Consider the following 18721-nt stretch of genomic DNA (forward strand, 5'->3'; position numbering starts at 1 on the left):
TTAACAAGTGTTTGTTGTTGTTCTCTATTCAAGCATGGTCCATTTCTGGCTATTGTAACATCAAGGCAAGGCATTTCAGTAGCATTTGTTCCTAGCAAGTTTTTGAAGAATGATATGAACTCTTGTTCTACCAAGGGAGGATCAGTCAGTTTTTGACCAAGTTCATTACAAATGGTTGCCACTCTGTTTCTAGCCTGTCTTGCTTTCAGTTGTGCATAGAAAAACTTTGTGATGGAATCCCCTGCTGATATCCAAATTACCCTTGATTTCTGCCAATATACCTTCTCTTGGATGCCTTCCCATTTCTTTATTTGCATTAATATCTCTTTCTCCTCCAGTATTAATTTATTGTTGAATAGATCAACATCAATCTCCCTTTGTACCCTCTGCATATTTACCTTGAGATTTTCTATCCCTTTTTTTCACTGAGTTGTAAATTCTGTTCATCTCTTTTGCTTTACTTCCTAGTTCATGCAGTTTCTTCCAAACTGAATACATAGTATAACCAGGGATAGGTTGATTCCACACCTCTTGAACTATTTGGTTGAAATCTTCCTCCTGTAGTAGCACATTCAACAGTCTAAAAGGCTTTGGCAAATAATTTCTAGTAACCTCAGTACACAATATTATGGGGGAATGATCAGAGACCCCATAGCTGTCATACACTGCCTCTATACTGCTATATTTCATGAACCAATAAGAGTTTTCCAAGGCCCAATCTATGTTACTGTAAATTCTGTTTACAGCCTCCCTTTTGTTGCACCATGACCATTGGTAGCCCTTTCTATTCAACAGTCCCAGCCCGGTGTCAGCAATACAATTTTGAAAATCTTCTATCTCAGTCTGACTAACAGGATTGCCATTGATTCTATCAGTGGCAAAGATCATGGTGTTAAAATCTCATAAAACAAGCCAAGCCTCCACCATAGTACTATGTATTTGTCTTAGCTGAGCCCATATTTCATGTCTCTCTGCTATTGTGTTGTACCCATACACAAATATTAAGCAACAGGTAAAGTCTGAGTGTTTATCCCTGACTTCACAGTGCACCAGCTGAGCTCCTGCAAGTATTATTCTGACTGCTACATGCTGAGTCTTCCACATTATCCATATTCTTCCATTAGGAGCCCGTGTGTAATTTGCAAACACTTCCCATTCATTTCTAACTTTCCTGCTAACTCTTTTTTCATTCTAGGTTTTTACTTTTGTCTCAAGGCACGCTAGAACTATTACTTTATTTTTAAGCAGAAAAGCCTTGAGTTCTTTCTGCTTGTAGGGCTTATTAAGCCCTCTAATGTTCCATGAGCTAATAATCATGGAGGTTGAGCAAGGGGTACTCTTCCCTCCTTAGATGCCTGACTTGCATCCTCTCTTTCCTGAATTCTCAGTGCACTAAATCTGTTTTGGTGCAACATAGCTTCAATATTTTCATTGGACAAACCATCCCTTATTGATGTTCTCACCTTGGAATTTTGCATATGTTTCCCTTTTGATTTGGCTAACTAGAATTCAGCATTTTCATTCTGTACAGTCCTTCCAGAAACCTCTTCCTGCCTTGTCACTACTGTTGTAGTTGCTTTGCTAGTATTAGGTTCAGCTCTTACTTCTTGCCCTTGAGTTTCCTTGGCTGCATTTGGCTTTACGACCCACTTAGTGACTTGTTTTCTTCCTATTTTGTGTTGTTCTCCTTGTTGCTTCTTAGTCCCTGCCTGACCTTTAGGAGCAGGGCCAATTTGTTGTGTCATTTCTGCTTGTGCACTACATTCTCCTGTACAATGCCCTATTTGAAAGCAGCCTTGACAGAAAGATGGTTGCCAATCATAGCTCAATGGTTGCTCCATGTGTTTGCCATTAGCAGTTTCAATCAGTACTGTCTCAGGCAATGGTTGAGACACATCCATTTCGATCAACATGCGTGCATAAGATATCCTTGCTTCTTAAGCTGTTAATTTGTCTGTGCAAATTGGTTTCCCTATCGAGCTTGCAATTCTTCCCAGATTTTCCACCGTCCAGTATTGTATAGGCAACCTAGGGAAATTTACCCAAACTGGGATATTGTTCATAGCTTCCTTGCTCATTTGGAAATCTGGCTCCCATTGCTTCAATATCACTGGCCTGTTGTTGAAGGTGTATGGTCCATTTCGAAGCACTAGATCTCTATCTTCATTAGAGTCAAATTTAAAGATAAAGTAACATTCGTCGTAGAGTAATACCTATGGAGTCGATACAAATTGCCACACACCATATACAAACTTTAGTATCTCCTTGAATAGAGGGGATCCACCTATTACATATCCAATTAAGTTTGTCCTCCATTTCCTATTTTGCTCCTCAACTTCTATGTAATTTAGTCTAAGTATTTTTATTCAGTCCTTAATGATAGGGGGATAATAGTTCAACTTCAAACCTTGTTGTACTGATCTATTACCTTGGACAACGTTAGCTAGGGTTGGTTGTGGAGCCCCTAATCCCGCCGAGAATGTTAATTTCCTAGCCACTATAGTCGTATCAGTCACATTTTGTACTGGATATGTAGGGATTTTTACCATCGGAGCTTGTAATTCCACCGGTACCGTTGATTCCTGCCTCATCTGGCCATGTAATATAGTTGGAGCACTACCCATTCCTTTCATCCAATGGAACAATTGGACAGAACCTAGATTTGGGGGGATTCTCGTTTCCGGTGTAACTAACCTGGTATCATCTTCATCTACCTTATCTTCTTCATCCGTATTCTTCATCTTAGCTTTTTTCTTAAATGCAATGTATGTCACTGCAATTAGACTACTTTACAGGAAGTAGTGTGAACCTTTTTCCTCATTTGATAAAATGATTAATTTTGTTTTAGTCAAATAAAAGTTTTCATAGGGACAGGAAAATTAATTTTAAATAATAAGGCAATAAAAAGAAGTATTGATAGATATTTACAAGGTTTTCATATTTACCCATTCTATTTTACAACAGTTTAAAAATGAAAATTAAATGGTTTCATTTATCTACACTATTTCAAAGCGATTTCAAACTAAAAATTTTTATATGCAAAAGTAATTTTAAAAAGTATAGTTTGTTAAACCTCAAAAGTTAATTTAAGTAATGAGATTTGTATTGGAAGCTATCTTTTATATACTTAATTGATGTAAAAATATAATCCTTATGGTTTGAACTCCATTCTTCCATAATAAGTTTTCAACTATCAATAAATTGTCTTAAATATTACCTGTTATAATTTATATATTGTTTCATTAATAAAAATATTTCTCCCATCTCCTTAAATTGAGGAAAAAAATTAAAATCCGTATAATTTATATAGACCTCTATCAAATATTTATTATTTTATCACCAGTTAACATCATTTTAAATGAGTTATAATAAAATATAATTTGAACTGCTATATTGAATTCCTACAATTTATATCATTAAAAATATGTAATAATAAAAATAATAATTTATATTATGTTAATACTTGTTTTAGTGCCTATTGTTCTCTTATTTTGTAGTAGTTAATTGCCTCGTTAGGAATGCAAATCCCCTTGGAAGTTCTCTTTGCTTATTGTACTAAAAATAATTCTTAATTTTGATGTATACAAGAAATGAAGTAAAATCATAGTTTCTTTTTCATCTTTTATCATATTATAAAGAATGACATTTCTTTCATCAAGTAGCTAATTGTTTCCACTGTCGAAATACTTACAAGACCAATTTGGATGTATTCTAGATTAGTTTACCGAATATAAAATCGTATGCTTTTTATTCTTGAAAATTATTAATATAGACGACACTTTCAACTTTTTAATATATTCTCTTGTTAATATTCAAATACATTGGAAAAATAATACCATTGATATCAATTTTTCAATTTGATGTTTGTGTTTGACATTAACCGGAGGTTAAAATGAGTATCATAGCACGTAATCTTTTTATGTTAATTAAAGCAACTTAAACATGTTATAATTTATAGCTTAATTTTATGTAAATTATTATTTATTAAAACAATTATTGTGATCCCCAATATCATTCTCTATCCATAATTAAATGGATATAATAATAATTTATTTTTAAAAAAAATATTAACTGAGAACCGACAAATAACAATTTTGAAATTATAATGTTGGGCCCATACACGGGCCTTTCCTCATCTAGTCTAGAGAGAAGCATCGAACCTTTTCTTTTTGTTTGGTTTGGATGGGGTTGCCTTTAGTAAGACTGTGCAAGTATGCAATTGCCTATATGCCAATTCAACCAAGAGTGTGTTAGACCTAACTCACTTCCATAAATAAATAAATAAATAAAATCTTCATTATATTCTTATATGGTGACATTAAGAATGTCGTAAATCTCCATTTCTAAGTTTTCAAACTTTTAATTCAATTTTTTAAGTTTTTAATAAAAGAAATATTTTAGAACTTTAAATTAAACTACTCAAATCTTCATGTTAGTAAGTAAATATTTTTTAAACAACACCTAATGTAATGTATTACAAACACATGGCTAGCATCTTATTAGACTAAACTAATGCTTACCAAAATAATTAAATATTATAACTAGATGTTTGTTATGAAGCTAAAGACTTTATCCATGTCTTGTAAAAATATTACAATATAAAAAAAAACAAATATTGAATGACCTCTAGCTCAGTGCTACTTTTTTCTAGTTCTTTCCTTCTTTTTGGTGATATTTGTAAGCACATAATTTTTGCCCTGCCTAAATTACTCCTAAAAAATTCACAAAAAATAATTCTTTCTCGGTGTCTTTTTAATTTTTTAGGAATTTCTCTTTATTTGTTTGTTTGCATTTATTTGCATTTAGTTGCATCCATGCATATTTAGAAATATTTTTAAAATCCTAAAAAATCATCAAAAAATATATTTTTTCTTTTCACTTGTTGCATTTTAGATTTTAATTGCATGTTTAGGATTTAATCATATATTAATTGCATAGTTAATAATTGAAAATCATGAGAAATTAAATAACATTAGTTTAGTTCCTTTTGCATATGGGTAATTACATAGTTCAATTTTAACTAATCTAAAGTAGTTTAATGGTTAACTAGGTCATTTTTGCTAAGTAGGTTCAATTAGTGTTTAACTAGGTGGTGATTTTGAAATTAAATAAAGAAGAAGACATAAGGTACAAGGTTGCCCGCTCTAATTTTTTTTAACTGGGCCAACAATTTAATTGGACCAACCTCACTCGAAGCCAAACCCGTCCAACATTCGCCCTAAACCCAATCTCCCTTAAAACTGGTCCGGCTCCAAACGACATCGTTTTGAGCACGATCAATCTTGACCCTTCATTTTCTATAATCTAACAGCTCACAAATAACCCTTTCACCCCCATATAACTTTCCTAAAGACCCCTCCCCCCCTCCCCCGAACCCTAGAGACTTCCCCTATTCTCTCTATCTTCCCCATCCACAAACCTTAGCGCACCATTGCCAATCGACCCCAACTCTTCACCAGGCGGTCACCACCTTCCCCTCTCCTCAAATCCCAAAACTATTCCCCTCAAATCTCCTTAGAACTGCTTGATTTTCAAATCTAAAAAGCCAAAAAGAAACTAGGTCCATCTCCTTTCTAATTCCTTCACGATTTTTGATTCGTTTTGGCTCAAACTCACGTGAATCGATTGCTCTTAACACGAGCAATCGATTTATGTTAGTTTTGGTTCATTCCGAAGTCACAGGACCTTCGTCAAATGGTCCGGGAATACATATGTGATCCCATACTCATTTACTCAACCTCCGCAATATAACGTCTCGGTGGAGCAAGAAAAGGTTATCAAGAATCCCGAGCAAGAGAAAATGGCTCAGAATATGAAAAGCATGGAACAAAGCCTGAAAAACATGGAAGGCTTGAGTGGCCAAAAGAGTCTCTGTCACGACCCAGAATTCCCACCTTCGAGACTGTGATAGCGCCTAACATTTCACTTACTAGGCAAGCCAACATTAGAATAATTTTAGCCATTTTTAATAGTTCAACTTGAACAATAATAAGGAAACCAATCATCTGGATTAATCTGAAATAGAAACTTCCTATAATTCCCAAACATCGGTAGTACAAGTCACAAGCTCTACAGAGTGTACTAAAAATATCTCTAAATACAAATATTCTAGAATAGAATCAACAGTGTAGGAAAAATATCAGAAGGTGACTCTGGGCCTGCAAACGCAACAACAGGCATATCTTAAATCTCCACAACAATGTCCAATCAATTAGCAATATTATCAACAACACTGAGGTACCTTGATCTGCACAAAAATATGCATAAGAGTAGTATGAGTACACCATAGCAGTACCCAGTAAGTATCAAGCCTAACCTTGGTAGAGTAGTGACGAGGCCAGGTCAAGATACCTACCGGACATATAAACCTGTACAAAATACTACATAAAGCCAACAAGGAAGGAATATCAATGTAAGGCCATTAACATAAGAATTTTCAATTCAAATCAACAATGAGAACATGGAATACCAACAAGAAAACAATCAAGTAGTTACGCAACAACATAGTCAGAGTACAAATGACATATGAATAGGTTCAAGCAAGGAATCATATGACAAATCAATCAATTAAATTATTTATGATACATGTAATTCAACTTAAATTACCCGAGGTATCACTCCTCGAAATCTCAATTCATGATTCACAACTTTCAATTCTTACACAGGAGGCATCTTGTGCCCACATCTCCCAAATCACTTTTGCATGGCAAAATCCTCGTGCTACCATGAGTATAATATCCGTATCAATGTCAACCAAGATGATCAATGAATAATTTAAACATAATTAAATATAATTTTCAAATTAAACACAGTTAAACATCAAATAAGTCATTAAGCCAATTTAGGATTCAAATAAGGTAAAATAGTGGAATGGTTGTTCAAATAGAATATCAATTTAATTTAGTTTAGAAATATATGAGATCCAGTAAAATATTGTATTTATACAAAATAATGCATTTAATCCAGTTATAACGAGATAAATATAGAATTTATTAAGGTAGAATATAATAACAAATTTTCACGCAATTTATGTGATAATAAGATAATGAGAAAGGTGAAGTATCAATTAGAGAAAAATATAATCACCGACTAATGTAGTAAATCTCTGAATAAAATATAAGTTTTATCTTTAAAAGACACACCAGTGAAACAACTTGAAAATTCTTTCATTTACTTCTGCTAAATTTGGAATCAACTTAACACATCACATAGGATGCATGACTCATACAAGAAGTCCATATTGCTCCATTTTTAATAAATTGACAGTTAATTAATTATGATCAAAATGCGATGAGGTGAAACCACAGTAACCGTCCTAGCATGAAATGCATCATGAGAATCACAATCTGAATTAATCTTAATATCACAATAATTTCATATTTGTTCATTTGTTGCGGCGTGTAACCCGATCCCTCACAATAATAATCATATATGTTGCGGCGTGCAACCGGATCCCTCTCAATATTAAATCATATTCGTTGCGGTGTGCAACTCGATCCACTCAATATTAAATCATATATATTGCGGTGTGCAACCCGATCTCACTCAATATTAAATCATATCCGTTGCGGCGTGCAACCCGATCCCAATCAATATTAAATCATATCCATTGCGGCGTGCAACCCGATCCCTCTCAATAATTACTAATAAATTTACAACCAACTACGACATACCACAAAATCAAGAGAAATGACGAAGCTACACAAAGAAATCACAACTAATGAAAAAGGCTACACGATAGCTCACAAAATCAAATAACAAGGAAATGTCAATCCATAAGCCAAAGCACAATTGATGAGCATCAATTAACAATTAAGGCATGTAGCAGGTAAAGCATAAATTCAACGAGTGATTACAATCAACAATTAGCATATACGGGTGAACTTGTCAACAAGGATGGAACATGTGTTAACAATCTCAAGTAAAGCACGTACAAACAGTTCTAACAACAAAAGATATAACCATGAATCGATATTTACAATCAATTGTATAAAAGGAGTCTAACGGTCCAAACCGGTCAAATACCACATATAGGTTATGTAACCACTCGTCACCTCGCCTACACGGCCTTCACATAACACGAATGACACAATCATCCCAATTCCTAAGGGGTGATCCCCCCCCCCCCCCCCCAAAGTTAGATAAGACACAATTATCCCAATACTCATTCTGATACGAGTTCAACCATACCAATTTTATCAAATTCCGATAACGAATCGACATCCAAATCTTAAATTTTTTTTTTTGAAAACTTTTACAAATTTCTTCCATTTGATTCACTAATAATTGATGAAAATAACCATGGAATCATGAAGTATAATCACTTTTGGATATAAAATACTTACCCCAATCCATATGGTGAAAATAGCTTCAAAAATTACTTCAATCCGAGCTTTATATCTCCCAATATGTTAAAATGGCCGAAACCCCGAAATATAGTATCAGTGAAAATTGCGACCTACTTCAACTTATTTCAGTGAAAATTACAGTATCAGGCTTCAGTAAATCGATAATAACTTTTTGTACAAATATCAATATGATAAATGGTTTACCTTTATGGAAACTATACACCAAGGACTACAACTTTCATGTTTTGCTCATCTCCCAATGCCTTATAGATTGCGAGATATAAGCTCCCAAAGTCAGCTCTGCGCATCAAAAATCTGGCGATGCACACTGCTGTAGCCAAAATATGCAGTACCAGCCTTTAGTCAATCGACCATAACTTTCTATACAAATGTCCAAATGAGGCATAATTTGTCTTTATGGAAACAAAAATCAAAGGACTACAACTTTCAAGTTTTGTAAAGTTCCATATTCCTTATAGATTTCGAGATATAAGCTTCCAAAGTCAGCTCTGCGCATCAGAAATCTGACAATACACACTGTTGTAGCCAAAATCTGCAGTACTAGTCTTCAGTCAATCTATCATAACTTTATACACAAATGTCCAAATGATGAATGATTTATCTTTCTGAAAACTAGAATCAAAGGGCTACAACTTTTACGTTTTGCAAATTTCCATATTCTCTATAGATTTCGAGATATAAGCTTCCAAAGTCCCAGTATAATTGCACTAGTTGCTGCCAAAAACAGCTTCTGCCAACAGAAATTCCAGCAGCTTCAACAAGGCGCCAATGATCTGAACCCCGTCTGAAACTCATCCGAGCCACTGGGGACCTTGTCCAAATATATCAATAAGTCCCATAACATAACACGGACCTGCTCGAGGCCTCAAATCATATCAAACAATATCAAAACTACGAATCGCACCTCGAATCGAATTATGAGTTTATGAATTTTCCAAATTCTATAATTTACGCTGAAACGTATCAAATCAATCCGGAATGACTTCAAATTTTGCACGCGAGTCTTAAATGACATAATGGACTTGTTCCAATTTCTAGAATCAAATTTTGATCCCGATATCAATAAAGTCAACTCTCGGTCAAACTTTCTAAAAACTTTTCATTTTTTAACTTTTGTCATTTCAAGCCAAAATCTATTACGGACTTCCAAATAAATATCCGGACACACTCCTAACTCCAAAATTACCATACGAAGCTATTGATATCATCAAAATTCTATTCCGGAGTCGTTTCCTCAAAAGTCACATCTCCGGTCAAACTTTAGAAATTCAAACTTTATAAAATCAAACCTTTTATTTGTTTTTCAAAAACTAATGGAAAACGTGCCTACACACCTCGGAATAACTTTAAATTTTGTACATAAGTCATAAATATTTTTACAAAGCTGATCGAACTTTTAGAATCTAAATCGGGACCCGGTATCAACAAAATCTAATTATGGTCAAATTTAGGAATTCTTTACCTTTAAATTTCTAGTTTTCATCAAATGGCGATAATTCGAGCTATGAACTTTCGAATTTGATTCCAGGCATACGCCAAAATCCCAAATCACAATACAGACCTATCGGGACTATTAAAAGATCGATCCGGGTCTGTTTGCTTAAAATATTGACCGAAGTCAACTTAAGTGAGTTTTAAAGCACTATTTCATATTTTTATTAATATTTCACATAAAGGCTTTCCTTAAAAATATATGGACAGCGCACGCAATTCGAGAAATACTGAATGGAGCTATACAAGATCTTGAAATACATCAATGAAGGTTAAAATTAAAAATAACTTATCGGGTCATCACAGTCTCATACTCCGACATGTGTATGTTTCCCCATCTTCACTTACCTTCTGGTTTTAAAATGCTGAAGTTCAAAAAGTATGATGGGCATAGAGACCCAATCGCCCATTTAAAGAGATATTGTATTCAGTTGAGAGGGACTGGTAGAAAGGAAGAGCTTTTGATGGCCTACTTCGGAGAAAGCATAACAGGAATTGCCTCCGAGTGGTATATGGATCAAGAAATCACCCATTGGCACATATGGGATGATTTGGCCCGAGATTTTGTCCGATAATTCCAGTATAATGTGGACATCTCTCCCGACAGAAAATCTTTGTCCAATTTGAAAAAGAAAATCGCATAAAGTTTCCATGAATATGCTGTCAAATGGCGCGAGCAAGCAGCAAGGGTAAAATCTCCAATGGACGAAGTAGAAATGGTTACGGTGTTCCTACAGGCCCAAGAGGCGTACTACTTTCAAAACATGATGCCCACTATGGGTAAACCATTCGTTGAGGCTATCAAAATTAGGGAGATGTTTGAAAATGGTTTAAAACGGGCTAAATCTTGAGTCATGCTGCTTTTAAGGCCACATCACAGGCCGTTCAGAATGGTTCTGAGGGTTTAATGAATAGAGATGGGAGAGAAGAGGGAGCCATGATGGCTTTGAGCTCGAGGTCCCCCCGCAGGTTATTCAACCAATCATATATGCTTTCTAAGGTCCCGCAAGACTATTATTGCCATCAAGATATTGCTTATACCATGTCACTGCCTCCCTATGCGGTGATGAACGTGCAACCTTACACGCGATCACAATATTATATGCAAAACTGAGCTCCACCTCCCAGAAAATGTTCCCCAATACAATCCTAGCCCAAGAGAGCCCCTCAGAAGGAACCAGTTCACCCCTATTGTTGAATCGTATTCAAGTTTGTTTCAAAACCTAATCAGGCTAGGTCTATTGCAGCCAGTGGCCCCGAAACGGCCAAACCCCGAGTCCCCCTCGCACTGAGCTGATGCTAGATATGAATACTACTCTGGAGCAGTGGTACATGATACTTGAGACTGTTGGACTCTTAAAAGATCAGTGGAAGACCTCACTGAGGTCAAGGCAATAGTGCTTAGGGATGAAGAGTCCCCTAATATGACGAACAATCCTCTGCTTACTCATACTAATGGGCCAGTAGTTGGAATGATCTGTGATGATGGGGAATTTGATCTGGCACTGAAGTCCATTGTAGCCATTGCCGAGACAGAAGAAAAGCCAAAAATGTCAGACAGGAGTCTCGGTAGCCGGTCTTGCTATCCTTTCTGCATCCGGATTATTTCAGGGTGTAATCCAGATATTTTACTTTTATTGTATTAATTTCTTATGTAAACCATTCTATCTTTAAGAATTAAAAAAATAAAAAATCAAAATCAAATGAAATTAATATTTCATTGTCCAGGAATGTCTCGTTTCTTAATCTTGCCACTTTTCTTATTCTCTTTTCAGTTCTGTTAATGTAAATTTTAATGACATGACATGCTTGCGGACATCACACCCAGATCCTAAGACGATGTCAGACCCCGAAATAATGAATCAAGAAACAGAATGTTTTGAAAACAAGTCTTGTAAGAAAATAAATAGAAAATATGAACGAAGTTGAGATTCCCTCTCTTCGTATCATTGTTGAAGAGGAGATTGAGGATAAAGATTGGGTCCAGAACCTCTTGGAATAATTGACATTGATTGATGAAAAATGATTGGCCGTAGTTTTTCACGGACAGTTGTACCAACAAAGAATGGCCCGTGTCTATAGCAAGAAAGTGAGGCCCGGGAAATTTGAAATAGGACAACTCATTCTGAGATGTATCCTCCCATCTCATGAAGAAGCTAAAGGAAAAATTGGCTCCAAATTGAAAAGGTCCACACATGACCCTCTATATAGCATTAATGTTCTCTGATTAGGATGATGAAGACTTTCATTCTCGCTATCCAAACATCATTAACACATTTGCTAACCCTTTTGAGCTAGTTACCTTTCTTTGATTACCCTCTTTGGAACTTGAAGACGTTATTAAAATAAAAGAAACAAGAAAGAAAAAAGAGAAGAAAAACAAAACAAAGAAGGAAAAAAAGAGAAGAAGAAGAAGAAGAAGAATAAAATAAGAAAAAAAAAAGAGGAAAAAAAAGAACAAAAAAAGAGAAAGAAAAAGAAAAAGAAAACAAAACAAAAATCCAAACAAGTTCATGTTAATTGAACTACGTTCGACTTCATTCCGAAATGATACGTAGGCAGTCTCTCTCTGGAGTTCAGTCACACCAAAACAAAAATCTACATTCCCCCAAAAGTTGAAACTAGGGCAGATGTTACAATGGTTCGACGATGATTTCGCCTGAAAGGTTCCAAAGTTATAATTCAATCCAAATCCTTTTCAAGTCCTTCCGATCAATGAACGAGAATGTTTAAGAATTGGAGGATATAATCATTTGGATCTGATACAACAAAATGAGAAAAATAAAATGAGAGTCTTAATTTTGAAAACCCTCACGGGCACCGTAAGACGATGGTAAGTAGAGAAATTAAAAATGAGAGAGTTTTGTTAGAAAAACTCGCAAAGAGCACTATAAGGCGATGGTGAAAAGAGAAATGAGAGAGGTCAGCTGGTGAAAACCCGCAAAGGGCGCCATTGATCGAAAAGAGGATCCTCACAGCCATTGGCATTGACATAGTCCTGGGCAAGGTTTCCCAGTTCCGGGCAAAGTTGTGATGAGTTTTACACGGATTATGAATCCAGTTCAAAAGGCATGTCATGTTCATTGAAATCCGCATGTACTCCCATTCTGCTCCTCATATCAAAAGTGACTTCTTAAAATACCTATTTTACCCTCTAGAATTTTATCTCTTATTTTAATTCTTTAATATAATAATATTTTTCATTTTAATTTATGTTATTAACTTACCTATAGACAAATTAAAAAAGATTTTTCGAAACCAAAAAAAGTGAGAAGCAGTAAGCAAGCATATAAGTTAATGATGTCCAATAGTAAAATAAATGAGAAAAATAAAAATTACAATAAATAATTTACTCGTATCAATAATTTTATTAATAGCAATCAAAACTCAATCTATTTACAAAATTGAGAATAAAGAGAGTAAAATTTTATAAATTATACAATGCGGGTAATAAAATATTAATGGGCGCAAAATAGAGATAAATATTATAATAAATTTGCAAAAATTATCTACGGTTCAAAATATGATTTATGATTGTTATTTGGCTTGTCGGGGGTAATTGGTTCGGGTCCGGTGAAGTTTTGTAATGATTTGGAACACTTAGTTCCAAGATTTAGAATTTAAGTTGAAAAGGTTGCCCGGATGTGGACTTATATGTAATGACCCCGGAAAATTTTTGCTAAGGAAATTAAGGCTTTGTGGTGACGAGGTAGAACAATGCACCGATTTGTAAAGAAAAATTTTTGAGAAAAATTTTTGCCGGAAAATGGTCATTTCTGCGGCCCACTATGTGGTCGCAGAATCACTCTGCGGACTGCATAATGGCCGTAGAGTGAATCAGAAGTGTGGCAAGTGTGGAGGAAAGTTTGCGGCGCATTATGCGACCGCAAATCAGTTATGCGGTGCATTATGCGATCGCAGAACAGGTCTACGGACCGCATAACGACCATATACTGAGGCAGCCTTGCCCAGTTCCGGAGGCCACATTTCGCGGCCATTTCGCGAGCCGCAGAAGCGTTATGCGGTTGTATATGAGACCGCAGAGTGTGTTTCGAGGCTTAATTTTTTTAGTTTTATAAACCCGACCCTATTCCTATAAAACACTATTGGGGGTCATTTTGAACGGTTTCATCTGACATTTTAGAAAGAGGTGAGAGCATTTTAGAGAGAGAAAGTGAAGACTTAGTCATTTATCTATCAATTCTTATTCAAGGTTTGAAGATTTCACAAGGATCTTGTAAGGGCTTCAAAGAGGTAAGAATTTCTTTCTCCAATTCTTCAATTTCGAGTTTGGAGTAATAGATGGATGATTAAGAGTATGATTCTTGGGTGTGAAAGTATTAGTTATACATACACATACCAATAAGGTTTGTGGAAAAGATTGTTGAGTTCAAATGGGTAAAGATTGAGTTAAAAATGGTAGAAATCTTCAAAGACTTTAACTTACGTTTTGAGGGTCGAGTTGATGTCGGAATTTGGTGAAATTTATATGGTTGGACTCGTGGTTGGATGGGCGTTCATATTTTGTAACTTTTGTTGGGTTCTGATATGTGGGCCCCACTAGAAATGTTTGAGTGAATTTCGGATTTTTATTGAAAAATTAATATTTCCTTGTGGAATCAATTACAATAATTGGTATTGACTGAATCAAACTAATTATGGCTAGATACGAGGCTTTAGGAGACCAATTCTCATGGCAAGGGCATAGAGAAATAAAGGATTACACGGTTTGAGGTAAGTAACAGTTCTAAATTTAGTCTTGAGGGTATGAAACCCCGGGATATGATTGGTTTTGAGGTGACGCACATGCTAGGTGACGGGCGTGTGGGCGTACACCATAAGAATTGTGACTTGGTCAAATTCCATAGGACTGTGTAGTTAAATTATCTGTTGATATCCGTACATTCTCTACGTGTTAGGAAAAATTGAGGTGAGACTCGTATTAAAAATCATGCTGAAACATATGATGTTATTATTGGTACCCATTGGGGTTATTTCTGCGGTTGAATTATATGTTCAAATTGTAATTTCATACTCAATTATGTTCATTCATTTCATATCATATCTCAGTCTCTGTTGCTATTTATTGATGCATCATATTATCATTTTTGAGCTGATTTTCATGACATCTTGAGCCCGAGAGACTGGAGAGGTTGATGACTGAGTGATGCCGAGGGCCTAATTGTGAGGATATTTATGGGATCGGGTTGCACGCCGCAGCATGTTTCATTGTTTTATGCCATGATTGGCTTGATATAGCGCTTGGGCTGAAGGAGCCCCTCCGGAGTCTGTACACACCCCCAGTGAGCACAGGTACCTACTGAGTACGAGTGCCAAGTGATGAGTCACTGTGAGGAAAGAGTGATTGTGAGGAAAGAGTGAATGGGAGGACTGAGTGACTGTTTCTATGAGAGGATGCATTGATTTCATTATTGCTGCATTTCAGCTGTCATATATCAATAATTTGGAAAAATTTCTAAAAGACATTCTATTCTGTTTTCAGTCAAAATTGATATGAAATTACTGTGGAGTTTTTAAGTGTTGAACTTGAAAACATGCCTACCTTTTTTTGTTGGAAAGTACTGTATTTGGACTTAGCTGAGAAGCTCATCACTACTTTCAGTTCATTATTTATTATTGTTACATACTGAGTTGGTTGTACTCATATTACACCCTGCACTTCGTGTGCAGATCCAGATGATCTTGGATATAATGGGTATTGATTCTTTCACACAGTCGATTTTTCGAAAATTCAGAGGTAGCTGCCATGTTTCACAGACCTTGTCTCTCCTTCCCAATCCATTTGTTTATTGTATTTGGTCTCCAATTATTATAGACCACGTTTTTCAGACTTGTAATATATAGACGCTCATGTACTCAGTGACACCGGGTTTTGGGAGTAAATTTATATTCAGTATTGGTGGGAGTTTTCCCCCTTAACTTAATTATTATGTTTTCAATATTTAAAAGAAATTGTGGGTTATTGATGTTGTCGGCTTACCTAGTATCGAGATAGGCATCATTACGACAGGTGATATTTTGAGTTGTGACACCTTTGAAGGCCCCGCTGTAGAGCACATATGGCGATTAAAGCTTGTAGTTTCACTTTCTCATCAGAAGAAAGAAGTCTTTCGATGACAAGATAACTTAGATAATGTGTCAGTGTAATGACCCGGCCGGTCGTTTTGAGTATTACAATCCCATTTCCCTACTTACTGCTCAATTTATTCTTTACAATTATTTTATGACTTACCAGGTTAGTTGGTTTGGGCCCGGAAGGATTTCGAGGTTAAATGAGACACTTAGTCTCATAATTGAAAACTTAAGTTAGAAAAGTTAACTCGATGTTGACTTATGTGTAAAAGACCTAAGATTTGAATTTTGATGATTCTAATAGCTCCGTATGGTAATTTTGGGCTTAGGAGCGTGTCCAAAAAATTATTTAGAGGCCCGTAATGGAATTAGGCTTGAAATGGCAAAAGCTGAATTTTTGAAAAGTTTGACCAGGGAGTTGACTTTTTAATATCGGGTTCGGAACCCGATTATGAAAATTGGAATACCCTTGTTATGTCATTTATGACTTGTGTGCAAACTTTGAGGTCAATCGGACGTGATTTGATAGGTTCCGACGTCGTTTGTAGAAATTGGAAGTTTCAAAGTTCATTAGGCTTGAATTGGGGTATGATTCGTGGTTTTAGCATTGTTGGATGTGATTTGACATTTTGACTAAGTTCGTATCATATTTTAGGACTTGTTGGTGTATTTGGTTGAGGTCACGGGGGCCTCGGGTGAGTTTCGGATGGCTAATAGATCAATTTTGGATTTTGCATTCCAGCTAAAGAATGTTGGTTTTCTGTCACTGGTTTCCTTCTACGCGATCGCATGAGAATATCTGAGATCGCGTAGGCTAAGTTGGAGCGGTGATATTTTGTGATATGCGATCGCGTGAAGGCATCCGCGATCGCGTAGGTTGGGCTAGGCTGTGCATCGCGAACGCGTGGGCTAGGCCGCGTTCGCGAAGAGGCTGTGCATCGCGAACGCGTGGGCTAGGCCACGCGCTTAATGCTTCGCGATTATGTGAGAAGGTTCGCGATCGTGTAGGCTTGTAGAGATTGTGATTTGTGATCGCATGAAATTTTCCGCGTAGAACAAATGACTGCGTAGAGAGTTTAAGTTCTGAAAATGGGACTTCATCCCATTTTTAATTTTTACCGATTTGGAGCTCAAGAAGAGGCGATTGTTGGGAGATTTTCAAGGAAAACAACGGGGTAAGTGTTCTTAACTCAATATTTGTCAAATTACCTAAATCCATTGTTGTTTTTAACATTTAATTGGTGAATTGTGAAATTGTGAAAATCCTCTTGGTTTAATTTGAAATTTTAAGGGTCGAGTTGATGTCGGATTTGAGTAAAATTTGTATGGTTGGACTCGTAGTTGAAGGGGCATTCATATTTTGTAACTTTTGTCGGGTTCCGAGACATAGGCCCCACGGGAAATTTTTGAGTTAATTTTGGTTTTTTATTGGAAAATTAGTATTTCCTTATGGAATTAATTACAATAATTTGTATTGACTGAATCAAATTAATTGTGACTAGATTCGAGCCGTTTGGAAGTTGATACGTGCATAATGGAATTTCTAGAGCATTATTTTTCTTGCTCGATATTGGATTCGGCTTGTTCGAGGTAAGTAACTCTTCTAATCTTGGAGCTGAGGGTATGAACCCTGAATATACGTATTATGTGAATTGTTTGGAGGTGAAGCACATGTTAGGTTACGGGCATGTGGGCGTGCAACATAGAAATCGTGACGTAATTGTTCCGTGGAATTTTGTAGTCAAATAATCTTGGCATTTTCCATGCAGTTTTATGTGTTGAAGAAATTTAGCTGAGGATCATATTAAAACTCACGTTGAGGTTGTGTGCCAGTATTATTGGGACTCACAGAGGTCATATTGCTATGAATTATTTGTTTTAAATTGAAAATAAATACTCAGTCATATTTATTTCATTGCATATCATATCTCAGTCTCTGTTGTTATTTATTGATATATCATATCATCATTTCCGGGCTATTTTCATGACATTGTGAGCCCGGAAGACTGGAGAGATTGATGACTGAGTGAGCCCGAGGGCCTGATTGTGAGGATAACTATGGGATCAGGTTACACGCCGCAGCAGGCCATATTGGCTTTATATACTTTATTATTATGGGATCGGGTTGCCCGCTGCAGTAGGCCAGATTGGCTTATTATAGCACGTGAGTTGTCCGTGCGGATCTAGATATTGATACTATAGCATGTGAGTTGTCTGTGCATCACTTGAGTTGTCCGTATAGATTATAGCGCTTGGGCTGAAGGAGCCCCTCCGGAGTCTGTACACACCCCTAGTGAGCGCAGGTACCTACTAAGTATAAGTGCCGAGTGCCGAGCGATTGGGAGGACTGAGTGACTGAGAGGATTGAGTGACTGTGAGAACTGAGTGACTGTGTGAACTGAGTGACTGGAAGGATTGACTGACTATGAGGACTGAGTGATTGGGAGGACTGACTGAAATGATACTTTGAGAGTATGCATATGATTTTATCACTGGGTTGCATCGCATTGACATACACATTTGATATACATGCATAGAGATGTATTATCCTTATGTTGTACGGTATCACGTCATTCATGACTTCTCACACATATTGGCATATGGTAATAGTGATGCATTTTCCACTGGTTATCTAAAAAGAAAATAAAACATCTTATCATTGTTGAGAGGATTTTTGGGAAAAATTACTGTTTTCAAACTTACTTATATTTTTGGTAAACAATTTGGATTTTTAGTGGCACACTGGAAAGGCAGAATTGTTTTCAGAA

This window comes from Nicotiana tomentosiformis, chromosome 12 (genome assembly GCF_000390325.3).
Source record: "Nicotiana tomentosiformis chromosome 12, ASM39032v3, whole genome shotgun sequence".
Classification (NCBI taxonomy): domain Eukaryota; kingdom Viridiplantae; phylum Streptophyta; class Magnoliopsida; order Solanales; family Solanaceae; genus Nicotiana; species Nicotiana tomentosiformis.